Source organism: Ranitomeya variabilis, chromosome 3 (genome assembly GCF_051348905.1).
Source record: "Ranitomeya variabilis isolate aRanVar5 chromosome 3, aRanVar5.hap1, whole genome shotgun sequence".
In the NCBI taxonomy this organism is placed as follows: Eukaryota; Metazoa; Chordata; class Amphibia; order Anura; family Dendrobatidae; genus Ranitomeya; species Ranitomeya variabilis.
In genome coordinates, this window is record NC_135234.1 from 631,132,951 (window position 1) to 631,148,710 (window position 15,760).

Consider the following 15,760-nt stretch of genomic DNA (forward strand, 5'->3'; position numbering starts at 1 on the left):
CATCTCTCGTGTCTCCCCTTTTCCTCATAGATTGTAAGCCTGGGAGCAGGGCCCTCATTCCTCTTGGTATCTGTCTCGATCTGTGTTTATTGTTATGCTGTAATGTCTATTGTCTGTACAAATCCCCTCTATAATTGTAAAGCGCTGCGGAATATGTTGGCGCTATATATATAAAAGTATTATTATATTAGATTCTGCCTACAAGGATGGGGAGGGCGGCCAAGTGTGGTGCATACCTCCATATACACAAAAGCGGACCTAATGGGAAAATGACTGTGCAGGCCTTTGTGCCTGACAGGACTGCAGTGACTGGCTGCTGACGACCTGACCACCTCCTGCTCCTTTCATTAGCTGACAAGTCTACCAGTTCCTCCAGCTATCTCCCCTGGAAATGACCCCTCTTCCTCGGTCATTTTCGTCACACTCCGACTCCACTCGGAGATCTTCGTACATTTCCGGACACACGGTCCAATCCCATCTTTTCTTTCAAATTTGCCCGTCGGACTACGATTATTTTTTTGTTCGCCTGTTGACCACGCCTCCCTTGCGCGTATCGGAATGCGGCGCTCTCATTGGCTGGTTTTCTACTCTCCGCCCACTCAGTGCTCGAGCCCCGCCCATGGCTCCCCCTAGTTAGAGAATCCTCCAGCTCGGCCGCTCTAGAGAACCCGGCACCGGAGTCTCGGTTTGTGCAGGAGCGTCCGGCAGGCGGAAAACGGTACGTGTGCACAGAACTGACGGTGCGGGCGTGCGGCTTGTTCAGCCAGTGCTGACTGCTCCACTAGTAATCACGGGGTTTCTCAGTTGTGTGCTGAGCTGTGGCCTGAGCGGTGCGGCAGGGCCGCATGCTGCTGTGTGACCGGGGCCACTCCGTACACCGGGCCGACGTGTGAGGATGCTGGAGCAGGCCGGGCGGGCAGGAGGGGCGCGCGCTTCTCTGCAGCCGGCTCCTATGGGTGGCAGTGTTGTCATAGGAGCATCCCTGGCCACATCACCGGGCAGCTGATCACTGCGCTGTATGGCTGCCTGCTATGTGGGCACGGAGCCCCTGCTGCCCGGTGTACCATGCACTGTGTGTACATACCTGGTATGTGAGCACGGACCCCCTGCTGCCATGCACTGTGTGTACATACCTGGTATGTGGGCACGGACCCCCTGCTGGTGTGCCCGGTGTACCACGCACTGTGTGTACATACCTGCTATGTGGGCACTGAGCCCCTGTTGCCCGGTGTACCATGCACTGTGTGTACATACCTGGTATGTGAGCACGGACCCCCTGCTGCCATGCACTGTGTGTACATACCTGGTATGTGAGCACAGACCCCCTGCTGCCATGCACTGTGTGTACATACCTGGTATGTGGGCACGGACCCCCTGCTGGTGTGCCCGGTGTACCATGCACTGTTTACATACCTGCTATGTGGGCACGGACCTCCTGCTGGTGTGCCCGGTGTACCACGCACTGTGTGTACATACCTGCTATGTGGGCACGCACCCCCTGCTGGTGTGCCCGGTGTACCACACACTGTGTGTACATACCTGCTATGTGGGCACGCACCCCCTGCTGGTGTGCCCGGTGTACCACGCACTGTGTGTACATACCTGCTATGTGGGCATGCACCCCCTGCTGGTGTGCCCGGTGTACCACGCACTGTGTGTACATACCTGCTATGTGGGCACGCACCCCCTGCTGGTGTGCCCGGTGTACCACGCACTGTGTGTACATACCTGGTATGTGGGTACTGACCCCTGCTGGTGTACCATGCACTGTGTGTACATACCTGGTATGTGGGCACTGACCCCCCTGATGCCCGGTGTGCCATGCACTGTGTGTACATACCTGCTATGTGAGCACGGACCCCCTGCTGCCATGCACTGTGTGTACATACCTGGTATGTGGGCACGGACCCCCTGCTGGTGTGCCTGGTGTACCATGCACTGTGTACATACCTGCTATGTGGGCACGCACCCCCTGCTGGTGTGCCCAGTGTACCATGCACTGTGTACATACCTGGTATGTGGGTACTGACCCCTGCTGGTGTACCATGCACTGTGTGTACATACCTGGTATGTGGGCACGCACCCCCTGCTGGTGTGCCCAGTGTACCATGCACTGTGTACATACCTGGTATGTGGGTACTGACCCCTGCTGGTGTACCATGCACTGTGTGTACATACCTGGTATGTGGGCGCGGACCCCCTGCTGGTGTGCCCGGTGTACCCTGCACTGTGTGTACATACCTGGTATGTGGGTACTGACCCCTGCTGGTGTACCATGCACTGTGTGTACATACCTGGTATGTGAGCACGGACCCCCTGCTGCCATGCACTGTGTGTACATACCTGGTATGTGGGCACGGACCCCCTGCTGGTGTGCCCGGTGTACCATGCACTGTGTACATACCTGCTATGTGGGCACGCACCCCCTGCTGGTGTGCCTGGTGTACCATGCACTGTGTACATACCTGGTATGTGGGCACGCACCCTCTGCTGGTGTGCCCGGTGTACCACGCACTGTGTGTACATACCTGCTATGTGGGCACGGACCTCCTGCTGGTGTGCCCGGTGTACCACGCACTGTGTGGACATACCTGGTATGTGGGCACGGACCCCCTGCTGGTGTGCCCGGTGTACCCTGCACTGTGTGTACATACCTGGTATGTGGGCACGGACCCCCTGCTGGTGTGCCTGGTGTACCCTGCACTGTGTGTACATACCTGGTATGTGGGTACGTACCCCTGCTGGTGTGCCCGGTGTACCATGCACTATGTGTACATACCTGGTATGTGGGCACGGCCCTCCTGCTGGTGTGCCCGGTGTGCCATGCACTGTGTGTACATACCTGGTATGTGGGCACAGCCCTCCTGCTGGTGTGCCCGGTGTGCCATGCACTGTGTGTACATACCTGGTATGTGGGCACGGCCCTCCTGCTGGTGTGCCATGCACTGTGTGTACATGCCTGGCATGTGGGTACTGAGCCCTGCTGGTGTGCCCGATGTACTATGCACTGAGTGTACATATTTGGTATGTGGATACGTACCTTCTGTTGGCGTGCCCGGTGTGCCATGCCCTGTGTGTACATACCTGGTATGTGGGTACTGACCCCCTGCTGCCATCCACTGTGTGTACATACTTGGTATGTGAGCACGTACCTCCAGCTGGTGTGCCCGGTGTACCCTGCACTGTGTGTACATTCTCTGCATGTACCATGCATTGTGTACGGACCCGGCATGTAGCCTGCGCTGTGTGTGAGCGCTGTCACTCCTGGAGAGACCCTGGCACCGCCACCACATCAGTATACTGGATGGTGGTGGGCTTCTAATAAATGTCCCCTGTAGCATAAAGGGAACCATAAAGTTATAAAGTGGCACATCTGAAGAGTCCTGTGGGTGGTCCCGTGCCCCCAGAGAGTCCTGCAGCACCGCAAGCTGGGTGATGTCATTATGAGTCAGGTTGGCACAGAAGCTGGGCATGCTGACCTCTGCTTCATCCATCTGCAGGATGTCTATAAAGCCAGGACGCTCTGAGAGTCCGGCCCCGCTTATCAGACACTAGAGTTTGCTGCTTTATAACTTTATTTTTTCGCTTTATACTTCAGAGAGGGCAATCTATAGAAGATTTTACTAGCCAGTATAACACTATTGCGTTGGCTTACAAGCATTGTCCACTTTCTGCCTGTTTGGTGAGCGTGCAGTGTACTCTGCACAAGCCCCGATGCTCGGCACTGTTGATGTGACACCACTTCATCAAACTTGGATTGAACAGTCATTCTGTGCTGACAGTCCCTTTAATGGGTGTGTATGTGATGTTTCCTAAGGTCAGTCCTGTGTGGGGCATGTAAAGCTGGCCATGCACATGAGATTTGGCCAACTGTTTTCTCTCCCATCAGCCCCATACAGATGAGCGTTCAGCTTGATTGAGCTTTCATAGTTTTTTCAATGGGTAGAGGAAAGAAACTTCCGAGAAAATAAAAAGGCACAATTCTTCTGTCCCCCGCCAACGTCTGTCAGCGGAGAGTTGGGATGTCCCCAAACACATCAGATGTTACCCAAGCTGATATACCTTAAGCTGAGGTGTATGGTTGGCCTTAAAGAGGTTTTCTAATAAATAAAAGTTCTGTCTAGGTAATGGTAAATAACTTACTGGATGTTCAACTGCTGGGACACGATATTAGGGGCTGTGCAGGCAGGGCTGCAAATTATCCCCTATAATATGGATATGGGATAACTTGTTTTTTTTGGGGGGAATAAACCTGATGACCGGTTCTCTTACTGACCAACGCTGTGTCGCCTTCTTGCATGATCTTCATAAATTGTTTGAGATTGGCAGTAAAGTGTGCCCCTGTGGGAAGGGATGGTTGTCAGCTCATTGATGCACACTATTTTTTTTTTGTCTCTGTAAAAAATAATTGGGATTAAATGCATCATTTTGGTGCTATGCATGGGAAGTTGGTTGACCTGCATTTGCCGACATAATTGCGGTTTACACCGATTATATCTCCACTGACAGAGCAGTGTTTCTGCGATATTATGATTACGCGGCTTTGGCTTCTACATAATGATGATTTATTAAGAATAGCATTCATGTAACAAGAATCCAATTGCAATTTTAGAAATCCCAACAGATTTTGGCTGGTGGTGACATTATTCTGAAAAAGATTGTCCTCTGCCCCTTGGCATTCAGTATGGATGGCCAGGGTGAATGACCATAACAGCTAAAATGGACTAAAATATATGGCTGCACTGTCGGAACGGTCATTGACCAGACAATCATTTATTCATCTACCATTCTTCTTTATACTAATGCGTGGCCAACTTTAAAGAAGGACTAAACATTTGACTTATTTTTTACATATTTTTTGAATATTTATTTTAAGCTCTATAATTGTCTGCACATTGCCAGGCGTCCGGATCTTGGGATTCTGCACCAAAGCTCTAAAAAGACCTCTAAGAACTGCTTCTCTGGAGACAGGAGCACACAGTTCCTGACAGAGCCAGTGCACACAACAGATTATGGACTCAATAGAAAGCTATTTCTCTACTTTTCGGGAGTAATTTGCTTTTTATTAGTGGCTTTAGTATTTGTGCTCCAGTCTCTGTAAGTTTTATGCCATTTTACAAGTTCTCTTTTTTTTTTTTTTTTTTTTTGTCAACATTGCCTATCCAAATGTATTTGACAGATCAATCAAACACAATTTTTTTCCTTAAGACAAAATAAGATAAAAATGCTTACAAATATTGCAAATTATGAATTGGGTCCCATGACTTTTTTTACATCTACATTGAACGTGTATTAAACTTTGTGGTGCTGTTTGCTGCTGCCTCTTTAGCTAGGTTCTTGTTAGGGTATGTTCCCACGGTCCGGAACTGGCAGCGCTTTGGACGCAGCACATGTCAGCTTCGTCCAAAGTGCTGCCGGTTTTGAACGCAGGTGAATCTGCATGTGTTCATTGAACTGTGCGGAATCACCACGCCCAATACATTGGACGGGAGATAAATTGACATGCTGCGGTCTCAAAAGACGCGCCGCATGTCCGTCTCCACGGGGAAGCCGGAGGTCTCCCTGCATGCATAGTAAAGATGGGATTTCTTCAAATCCCATCCACTATGCTGTAACATCTGGCCGCTGCGGGTTGGACGCTGGGGATGTACGCAGCTTCCAACCCGCAGCGCTTACTGACCGTGGGAACATACCCTTAGAGGTCCTTTGAGTGCCCTGCAAGCAACAGAAGGGACCAAAAAGATGGGGTTTTCCACTGCTCAGACATCCCCTTTATAATTGCTATATTCCCTCTTATGAAAAAACATCCATATATTCACCCCCGGGGTTGGCGCTGTTCCAGTTATGTTGGAGCCTGGTGTCCTGGTCCTCGTGAGACATTGTCATGTGAACTCTGCAGCCATTCTGTGGTCACTTGACTCTCACTTTCTTCGGTCGTAATTGACATTTGAAGGAAGTCGGAGCGCAGCAGCAGCTCTCACGTCTTCCGGGTGCCAGTTTCCGCCGAAGGAAATGAGCGAAGAGGATGCAAATTGGTTGCAGGGCTCGTGTGGCTAAACAATGTCACGGGAGAGCCAGTGCCACCACCACCGGAATGTAACACAATCCTGTCTATAGCTGAGACATCAATCCACTTTTCCTTGTAGAAATGGCTCCACTTCATACAGTCTAGTTCTGCTTACTGTCCTCCTTTATGCTCAGTATTTGGTTGTTTCCCAACATATTTCAAAACCTGGATATTAAAAATATTAGTAAAGTCAATATTTTCCATCATGGGGAAAACCCATTAGTCGTGTACACACAGACTATTTAAGGAAACAAATGCAAATAGAAATTTGGTTTCAGAGGTTTTCGAAAAGCAGCTGAATAGAGAGAAAACCCTATAGACCCTATATGGACTTTCAAGGCTTGTGAAAGCCAGGTGTCTGAGCCTGCCACGTGTCGTTATACGGTACAGCCGTTCTGGGATCTTTTTTTTTTTTACTGATGTTGCTATGTGCAGTTTGTTCCTTGGGAAATTAGAAATATTCACTTAGCGACAAAAGTTGTAAAATTGGTTCCGTCAGCTGCACCGTCCCACCATCTATTGTGCATGGCTGCCTCCAGACAGTGCACCGACAGGTGATGTCTAGGGGAGAAGGATCTGGCATGTTTACTTTTAACACCCGATCATTTTGTCTGGCAAAGGTGACCTTTTAAAAACAAGTGAGCACTTGATCACATGAAGCATATTTGTGTATGGGATATAGAGAGCAAGCCATTGGCCAAAGCAGGTTTGTGGACATCTTAAGGGTATGTGTCCATGTTCAGGATTGCATCAGGATTTGGTCAGGATTTTTCATCAGTATTTGTAAGCCAAAACCAGGAGTGGGTGATAAATACAGAAGTGGTGACGTGTTTCTATTATACTTTTCCTCTAATTGTTCCACTCCTGGTTTTGGCTTACATATACTGATGAAAATCCTGACCAAATCCTGATGCAATCCTGAACGTGGACACATACCCTAAGGCTCCAGGGCTTCATCTTGAGTTTGGTGTGATGCTGGCTGTACATCTTCTGACTCTCGGTAACATTGTGAGGTCTACACTATTGATCTGTAAAGCCATAATGATTTTGTAAGGCCTGATCACACTGCGTTTATGCAGTGAGTGTATGTTTCTTCTAAATACCTGAAAAATGTGATTCAGATGGGACACCACGTGAGCAATAGATTCCAATCACATATTTTGAACGCACTTGGTGTGTGCTTTTTTTCCAGCAGTGTCCATTTTTTAATTTCGGTACAAAAATGTCTCTCCATTTACTTTGTTTGGACAGCAGATACATTGTCCTGGCAGCAGGGCTCCGAATAGCTGCCATCTTAGTTCTCCTAACATACAAAGACTGGATCTAATCAAATGTTAGATTTATGCTGACAGACATGCACTGTAATACAAAAGTATTGCAGTGTAGTATATGGACAATCAAGAACACTTAAAGAGGTTGTCTCATCATCTTTAGGCCGGCGTCACACTCAGCGTATGTAAATACGGTCCGTTTTTTACGGCCGTAATACGCAGAAATGTTCCCAAAATAGTGATCCGTATGTCATCCGTAGGCAGGGTGTGTCAGCGTATTTTGTGCATGGCATCCTCCGTATGTAATCCGTACGGCATCCGTACTGCGATATTTTCTCGCAGGCTTGCAAAACCGACATCTAATGGATTTATGGCCTCAAATGTACGTTAAAACATATATACAGTATATATATACAGTACAGACCAAAAGTTTGGACACACCTCATTTAATGATTTTTCTTTATTTTCATAACTTTGAAAATTTGTAAATTCACACTGAAGGCATCAAAACTATGAATTAACACATGTGGAATTATATACTTAACAAAAAATTGTGAAACAACTGAAATTATGTCTTATATTCTAGGTTCTTCAAAGTAGCCACCTTTTGCTTTGATGACTGCTTTGCACACTCTTTGCCTTCAATTTTGAATAAATCCCCAACAGTGTCACCAGCAAAGCACCCCCACACTATCACACCTCCTCCTCCATGCTTCACGGTGGGAACCAGGCATGTAGAGTCCATCCGTTCACCTTTTCTGCGTCACACAAAGACACGGTGGTTGGAACCAAAGATCTCAAATTTGGACTCATCAGACCAAAGCACAGATTTCCACTGGTCTAATGTCCATTCCTTGTGTTCTTTAGCCCAAACAAGTCTCTTCTGCTTGTTGCCTGTCCTTAGCAGTGGTTTCCTAGCAGCTATTTTACCATGAAGGCCTGCTGCACAAAGTCTCCTCTTAACAGTTGTTGTAGAGATGTGTCTGCTGCTAGAACTCTGTGTGGCATTGACCTGGTCTCTAATCTGAGCTACTGTTAACCTGCGATTTCTGAGGCTGGTGACTCGGATAAACTTATCCTCAGAAGCAGAGGTGACTCTTGGACTTCCTTTCCTGGGGCAGTCCTCATGTGAGACAGTTTCTTTGTAGCGCTTGATGGTTTTTGCCACTGCACTTGGGGACACTTTCAAAGTTTTCCCGATTTTTCGGACTGACTGACCTTCATTTCTTAAAGTAATGATGGCCACTCGTTTTTCTTTACATAACTGCTTTTTTCTTGCAATAATACAAATTCTAACAGTCTATTCAGTAGGACTATCAGCTGTGTATCCACCAGACTTCTGCACAACACAACTGATGGTCCCAACCCCATTTATAAGGCAAGAAATGCCACTTATTAAACCTGACAGGGCACACCTGTGAAGTGAAAACCATTCCCGGTGACTACCTCTTGAAGCTCATCAAGAGAATGCCAAGAGTGTGCAAAGCAGTCATCAAAGCAAAAGGTGGCTACTTTGGAGAACCTAGAATATAAGACATATTTTCAGTTGTTTCACACTTTTTTGTTAAGTATATAATTCCACATGTGTTAATTCATAGTTTTGATGCCTGCAGTGTACAATGTACAATTTTCATAGTCATGAAAATGCAGAAAAATCTTTAAATGAGGTGTGTCCAAACTTTTGGCCAGTACACTGTGTGTGTGTGTGTGTGTATATATATATATATATATATATATATATATATATATATATATATATATATATATATATATATATATATATATATATATATATATATATATATATATATATATATATCTCATTGAGACACTTATTTATATTTAATTCAGCGCGATATAGCATTAAAGCCGGTAATTCAATTGCCGGCTTTTCATTTCTCCTTCCCAAACCCGACAGGATATGAGACATGGTTTACATACAGTAAACCATCTCATATCCCTTATTTTTTTGCATATTCCACACTACTAATGTTAGTAGTGTGTATGTGCAATATTTGGGTGCTGTAGCTGCTAAAATAAAGGGTTAAATGGCGGAAAAAATTGGCGTGGGCTCCCGCGCAATTTTCTCCACCAGAGTGGTAAAGCCAGTGACTGAGGGCAGATATTAATAGCCTAGAGAGGATCCATGGTTATTGCCCCCCCCCCCCACCCGGCTAAAAACATCTGCCCCCAGCCACCCCAGAAAAGGTACATCTGGAAGATGCGCCTATTCTGGCGCTTGGCCTCTCTTCCCACTCCTGAGTAGCGGTGGGATATGGGGTAATGAAGGGTTAATGTCACCTTGCTATTGTAAGGTGACATTAAGCCAGATTAATAATGGAGAGGCGTCAATTATGACATCTATCCATTATTAATCAAATAGTACGAAATAGTTAATAAAACACACACACATAATTACAAAGTCCTTTAATGAAATAGACACATGTTGTTGTAATATTTTATTAGACTCTTAATCCACCTGAAGACCCTTGTCACCTGAAACAAAGTTTCAAAAAAACAAACAACAATATTCCATACCTTCCGTCGTTCTGTCCCACGTTGTAAATCCATCTGAAAGGGTTAACTAATTTTACAAGCAGAAGCCTGTTAATGCAGCTGCTTCTGCCTGTAAAAACCCGGGGAATGAATTGGAAGCAGGGTGACCTGTAGTTACCTTGAGTCGCGGTGAGGCGCCCCCTGCTGGATGTCCTCATATGAACTCGAGCGTGGGAAAAATTCCAAGGCTCCAGTTCATGAGGACATCCAGCAGAGGGCGCCTCACCGCGACTCAAGGTAACTACAGGTCACCCTGCTTCCAATTCATTCCCCGGGTTTTTACAGGCAGAAGCGGCTGCATTAACAGGCTTCTGCTTGTAAAATTAGTTAACCCTTTCAGATGGATTTACAGCGTGGGACAGAACGACGGAAGGTATGGAATATTGTTGTTTGATTTTTTGAAACTTTGTTTCAGGTGACAAGGGTCTTCAGGTGGATTAAGAGTCTAATAAAATATTACAACACCCTGTGTCGTTATTTCATTAAAATACTTTTAAATAATGTGTGTGTGTTTTATTAACCATTTCGTACTATTAGATTACTAATGGATAGGTGTCATAATTGACGCCTCTCCATTATTAATCTGGCTTAATGTCACCTTACAATAGCAAGGTGACATTAACCCTTCATTACCCCATATCCCACCGCTACACGGGAGTGGGAAGAGAGTGGCCAAGTGCCAGAATAGGCGCATCTTCCAGATGTGCCTTTTCTGGGGTGGCTGGGGGCAGATGTTTGTAGCCAGGGGGGGCCAATAACCATGGACCCTCTCTAAGCTATTAATATCTGCCCTCAGTCACTGGCTTTTACCACTCTGGCGGAGAAAATTGCGCGGGAGCCCACGCCAATTTTTTCCACCATTTAATCCTTTATTTTACAAGCTACAGCGCCCAAATTTTGCACATACACACTACTAACATTAGTAGTGTGGAATATGCAAAAAAAAAAGGGATATGAGATGGTTTACTATATGTAAACCATGTCTCATATCATGTTGGGTTTGTGAAGGAGAAATGAAAAGCCGGCAATTGAATTACCGGCTTTTCTCTCTAACACCGCTGCGTATTTCTCGCAAGTCACACTGCTGGTCCGTGTGTAATCCGTATTTTTCTCGCCCCCATAGACTTTCATTGGTGATTTTTTTTTTTTTTGCGCATTACGGTGACAAACACAGCATGCTGCGATTTTGTACGGCCGTAGAAGACCGTGTAATACGGATCAGTAAAATACAGCTGATAGGAGCTGGGACATAGAGAATCATTGGGCCGTGTGTTATGCGTATTTTACGGGTGTATTTTCTGCGCTCATACGTCCGTAAAACTCGCCAGTGTGACGCCGGCCTTAGTGTGTAAAATTGTAAAGTTCTTGTAAAAATAAGCAAGCTTATTAAAAATCCTCCATGTTGTAAAGAATGGAGGGATTTTTAATTTTATAGTTTACTTTTGGCTGCTTACGTTACTGACCGCTGCTACAATATCGAAGGTGGCCAGTGTCACTGACAAGGGGTGCAGCACTTGCAAGCAGCTATGAAGCTGACCAGATCGCTGGATCTCATAAGCCTCTGTGCCCCTGCACTCAGCGCCAAAGCTGCCTCTGCTCTCCAATGCTGCAAGCACAAGCGTGAAGATGGGAGGCAGGGGACAAGTGCCCTTGTGACATGTAAAGATGGTAGAAACCTTTCAAATTGGTAGCTGGTCAATTTAGAAAACAAAAAAATAATGTAAAAAGAAAAAAAAGTTTCCAACATGTTAATAAATATCTTCATAAAGATATAATGTATCTATATACAGTGGGGAAAAGTAGTATTTGCTACACTGTTAATTTTGCAAGTTTTCCCACCTACAAAGAATGGACAGGTCTGTAATTTTTATCGTAGGTACACTTCACCTGTGAGAGACGGAATCTAAAAATAAAAACCAGAAAATCACATTGTATGATTTTTAAATAATTAAATTACATTTTATTACGTTAAATAAGTACCGTATATACTCGAGTATAAGCCGACCCCCCTAATTTTGCCACAAAAAACTGGGAAAACTTAATGACTCGAGTATAAGTCTAGGGTGGGAAATGCAGCAGCTACTGGTAAATGTCAAAAGTAAAAATAGATACCAATAAAAATTAAAATTAATTGAGACATCAGTAGGTTAAGTGTTTTTGAATATCCATATTGAATCAGGAGCCCCGCACTCCATAAAGTTTATGATGGCCCCATAAGATGCTCCATATTAAAATATGCCCCATATAATCCTGCATAAATAATAATAATAATAATAATCGTTATTTATATAGTGCCAACATATTCCGCAGCGCTTTACAGTTTAACAGTATCAAATACAACAGTCATAAGTAACAACGTTAACAATACAATAATTAAAGCGAAATAAGAGGACCCTGCTCGTGAGAGCTTAGGCTACTTTCACACTAGCGTTAACTGCATTACGTCGCAAATCCGTTTTTTGCCGAAAAAACGGATGCGTCAAAAAAAGTGAAAAACGTATGCAACGCATACAGCATTTCGACGGATCCGTCGCAAATCCGCTAAACGTTTCCGTCGAAAATACTGGATGCGTTGCATACGTTGCATCCGTTTTTACCATCCGTTGCATCCGTTTTTACGACGGATCCGTTTTTAAAATGGGAGGCTCCCAAATTTGATTGGCTACTGGAAAATATGGAAAACTATATAGTTACTGTTTTTACAGCCCATCTTTGAGGGTTTTAGTTTTGTGGCAGCGATGGAAGGTGTTCATGTGAGGATTGCTAGTTTGGTTACCGACGTTATCTTTGAGACGAATCGCCTGGATATCATAGTGCGGGAGAAGGAGGCGGCAGCGGAAAGACGTAGGATGCTTCTGCAGCAACGGAGACGGAGACGACTGTGGATTCATCCGATTAATGAACTACGGATGATGATAAAGGGATCCAAACCCTAACCCTACCCCTAACCTCACACCTAACCGTTTAATTAACATTTTCTGACAGTCATAGTGCCACGTATTTCAGTGCCACGTACTATAAATACTATAACTACGTGGTTATATGTGGCACTGAAATATCGTGCCACTTAAATACGTGGCACTTAAATACGTGGCACTTAAATACGTGGCACTTATATACGTGGCACTTATATACGTGGCACTTATATAAGTGCCACGTATATACGTGGCCATATATGTGGGGTTGAAAGCCCAGGCCAGGTTTATATAGATTTGGGGGTGTCTGGCCAATTGGCAACAAAATCCAGCTTCTGAGCATGCTCAGTGTAAAAAAACGTATTGCAGCGCTGCATTGCGTCGTACGACGTGTCCCGACGCATCCGTCGCTCATAGGCTTCCATTGTAGCCAACGACGCATGCCGCAGGATGCGTCGCGACACGTTTTTTAGGCGGAGACAAAAAACGCTACAAGCAACGTTTTTTGCCGACGACGTATCGCCAAATTTCGACGCATCCGTCGTAAAACGTACCCGACGTATGTCAATCCGTCGCAATACGTCGCCAATACAAGTCTATGGGGAAAAAACGCATCCAGCAAAAACTTTTGCTGGATGCGTTTTTTCGAAAAAAAGACGTTTTGAGACGTAATGCAGTTAACGCTAGTGTGAAAGTAGCCTTACAATCTACAATGAGGTGGGGAGATACAAAGCACAGGTGTGTATTTACAATGATGTATTTACAATGATGGTCCAGCCATCTTCAGGGGGTTGGGGATAGATGGGGATAGTGAATGGGCTACACACACACAAACATAAAATGGCTTTGATTAGGGAACGTGATAGGCCGCTCTGAACAAATGTGTTTTGAGGGAGCGCCTAAAACTATGCAAATTGTGGATGGTCCTAATATCTTGGGGCAGAGCATTCGAGGATTGGCGCACCACGGGAGAAGTCTTGGAGTCGGGAGTGGGAGGTACGGATTAGTGCAGAGGTTAGTCGGAAGTCATTTGCAGAGGTCGGTTAGGCCGATAAACAGAAATGAGGGAGGAGATGTAAGGGGGTGCCACACTGTGGAGAGCATTGTGGGTGAGAACAAGTACTTTGAATTGTATCCTGTAATGAATGGGCAGCCAGTGTAACGACTGGCGAAGAGCGGACATGTCCGAGTAACGATTAGCCAGATGGACAACCCTGGCTACTGCATTAAGGATGGACTGGAGAGGGGAAAGTCGCGTGAGGGGGAGGCCAATTAATAGAGCATTGCAGTAGTCCAGGCGGGAGTGGATCAGGGTGATAGTGAGTGTTTTTGTTGTTTCCATGGTGAGAAAAGGGCGGATCCTAGAGATGTTCTTTAGGTGTAAGCGGCACGAGCGGGCAAGAGATTGTATATGGGATGTGAAGGAGAGATTGGTGTCAAACATAACACCCAGACAGCGCGCCTGCTGCCGGGGTGTTGTTATGGTGCCACCCACGGAGAGGGAAATGTCAGATTTGGAGAGTTTAGTAGATGGCGGGAGCAGAAGAAGTTCAGTTTTGGAGAGGTTGAGTTTCAGATAGAGAGCGGACATGATGTTGGAGACTGCAGACAGACAGTCAGTGTCGTTCTGTAGTACAGCGGGGGTAAGGTCAGGGGATGACGTGTATAGTTGTGTGTCATCAGCATAAAGATGATACTGAAAGCCAAATCTGCTGATGATCTGTCCAATTGGGGCTGTGTAGAGAGAGAAGAGAAGGGGGCCAAGGACTGAGCCCTGAGGTACCCCAACAGTGAGAGGAAGAGGAGATGAAGTGGAGCCAGAGAACAGAACACTGAAGGAGCGGTCAGAAAGATAGGAGGAGAACCAGGAGAGAGCAGTGTCCTTAATGCCTAGTGACTGGAGCCTAGATAGTAGGAGAGGGTGGTCAACAGTGTCGAAAGCTGCAGAAAGGTCGAGAAGAATGAGCAGAGAGTAGTCACCGTTACGTTTTGCTGTCAGAAGGTCATTGGTCACTTTGATGAGTGCAGTTTCAGTCGAATGTAGGGGGCGGAAACCGGACTGTGAAGGGTCTAGGAGGGAGTGAGTGGAGAGGTAACGGGTAAGGCGGGAGTAGATCAGGCGCTCCAAGAGTTTAGAGATGAAGGGGAGATTGGAGACCGGTCTGTAGTTATTTGGGCTGGATGGGTCGAGAGCGGGTTTTTTTTAGTAATGGAGTAATGATAGAGTGTTTGAAGGAAGAGGGGAAAATGCCAGAGGAGAGAGAGAGATTAAAGATTGTAGTTAGGTTAGTTGTGACGACTGGAGAGAGAGACTGGAGGAGGTGTGAGGGAATGGGGTCGGTGGTGCTTGTAGTCGGACGAGAAGAGGAGAGGAGCCTGGAGACTTCTTCTTCTGTGATGGGATCGAATGTGGAGAGTGAGCCAGGGAAAATGCAGGGAGGGATGGGAGTCACTGAACTTTGTGATTGGGAGCGGATTTCCTGACGGATATTGACTATTTTCTCTATAAAGTGGGAGGCCAGGTCATCAGCACAAATGTCTGAGATAGGGGCTTGTGCTTTTGGCCTGAGGAGGGAGTGAAAGGTGTCAAAAAGTTTCTTGGGGTTGTTGGCTAGTGAGGAGATCAGGGTGGTGAAGTAGGTCTGTTTGGCGAGGTGAAGGGCAGAGTTATAGGTCCTTAACATAAATTTGAAGTGTATGAAGTCTTCTGGTGTGCGAGTTTTCCTCCATAAGTGTTCAGCACAACTAGAGCATCGCTGGAGAAATCGGGTTTGCGATGTGAGCCAGGGCTGTTTCACTCTGTGTTTGGAGGTTCTGAGGGTGAAGGGAGCTACTTGGTTTAGGGTGCTTCTAAGAGTGTCATTGAAGTGATGTACAGCCAGATCAGGACAGGAAAAATAAGAGATTGGGGACAATGATGAGTGTAGGGAGTCTGAAAGTGTATAAAGGTT

At 46.1% G+C, this 15,760-nt stretch overlaps 1 protein-coding gene across 1 annotated transcript in view; it reads left to right on the forward strand.

The window, feature by feature from the left end:
- The first annotated feature begins 590 nt into the window (after window positions 1-590).
- The window catches only part of SPATS2 (spermatogenesis associated serine rich 2), a 119,253-nt gene continuing 104,083 nt past the window's right edge, over window positions 591-15,760 (forward strand). Inside the window, exon 1 of the mRNA XM_077297507.1 lies at window positions 591-718. The gene's annotated coding sequence lies outside the window, so the exon portion shown is untranslated. The remainder of the gene's footprint in view (window positions 719-15,760) is intronic.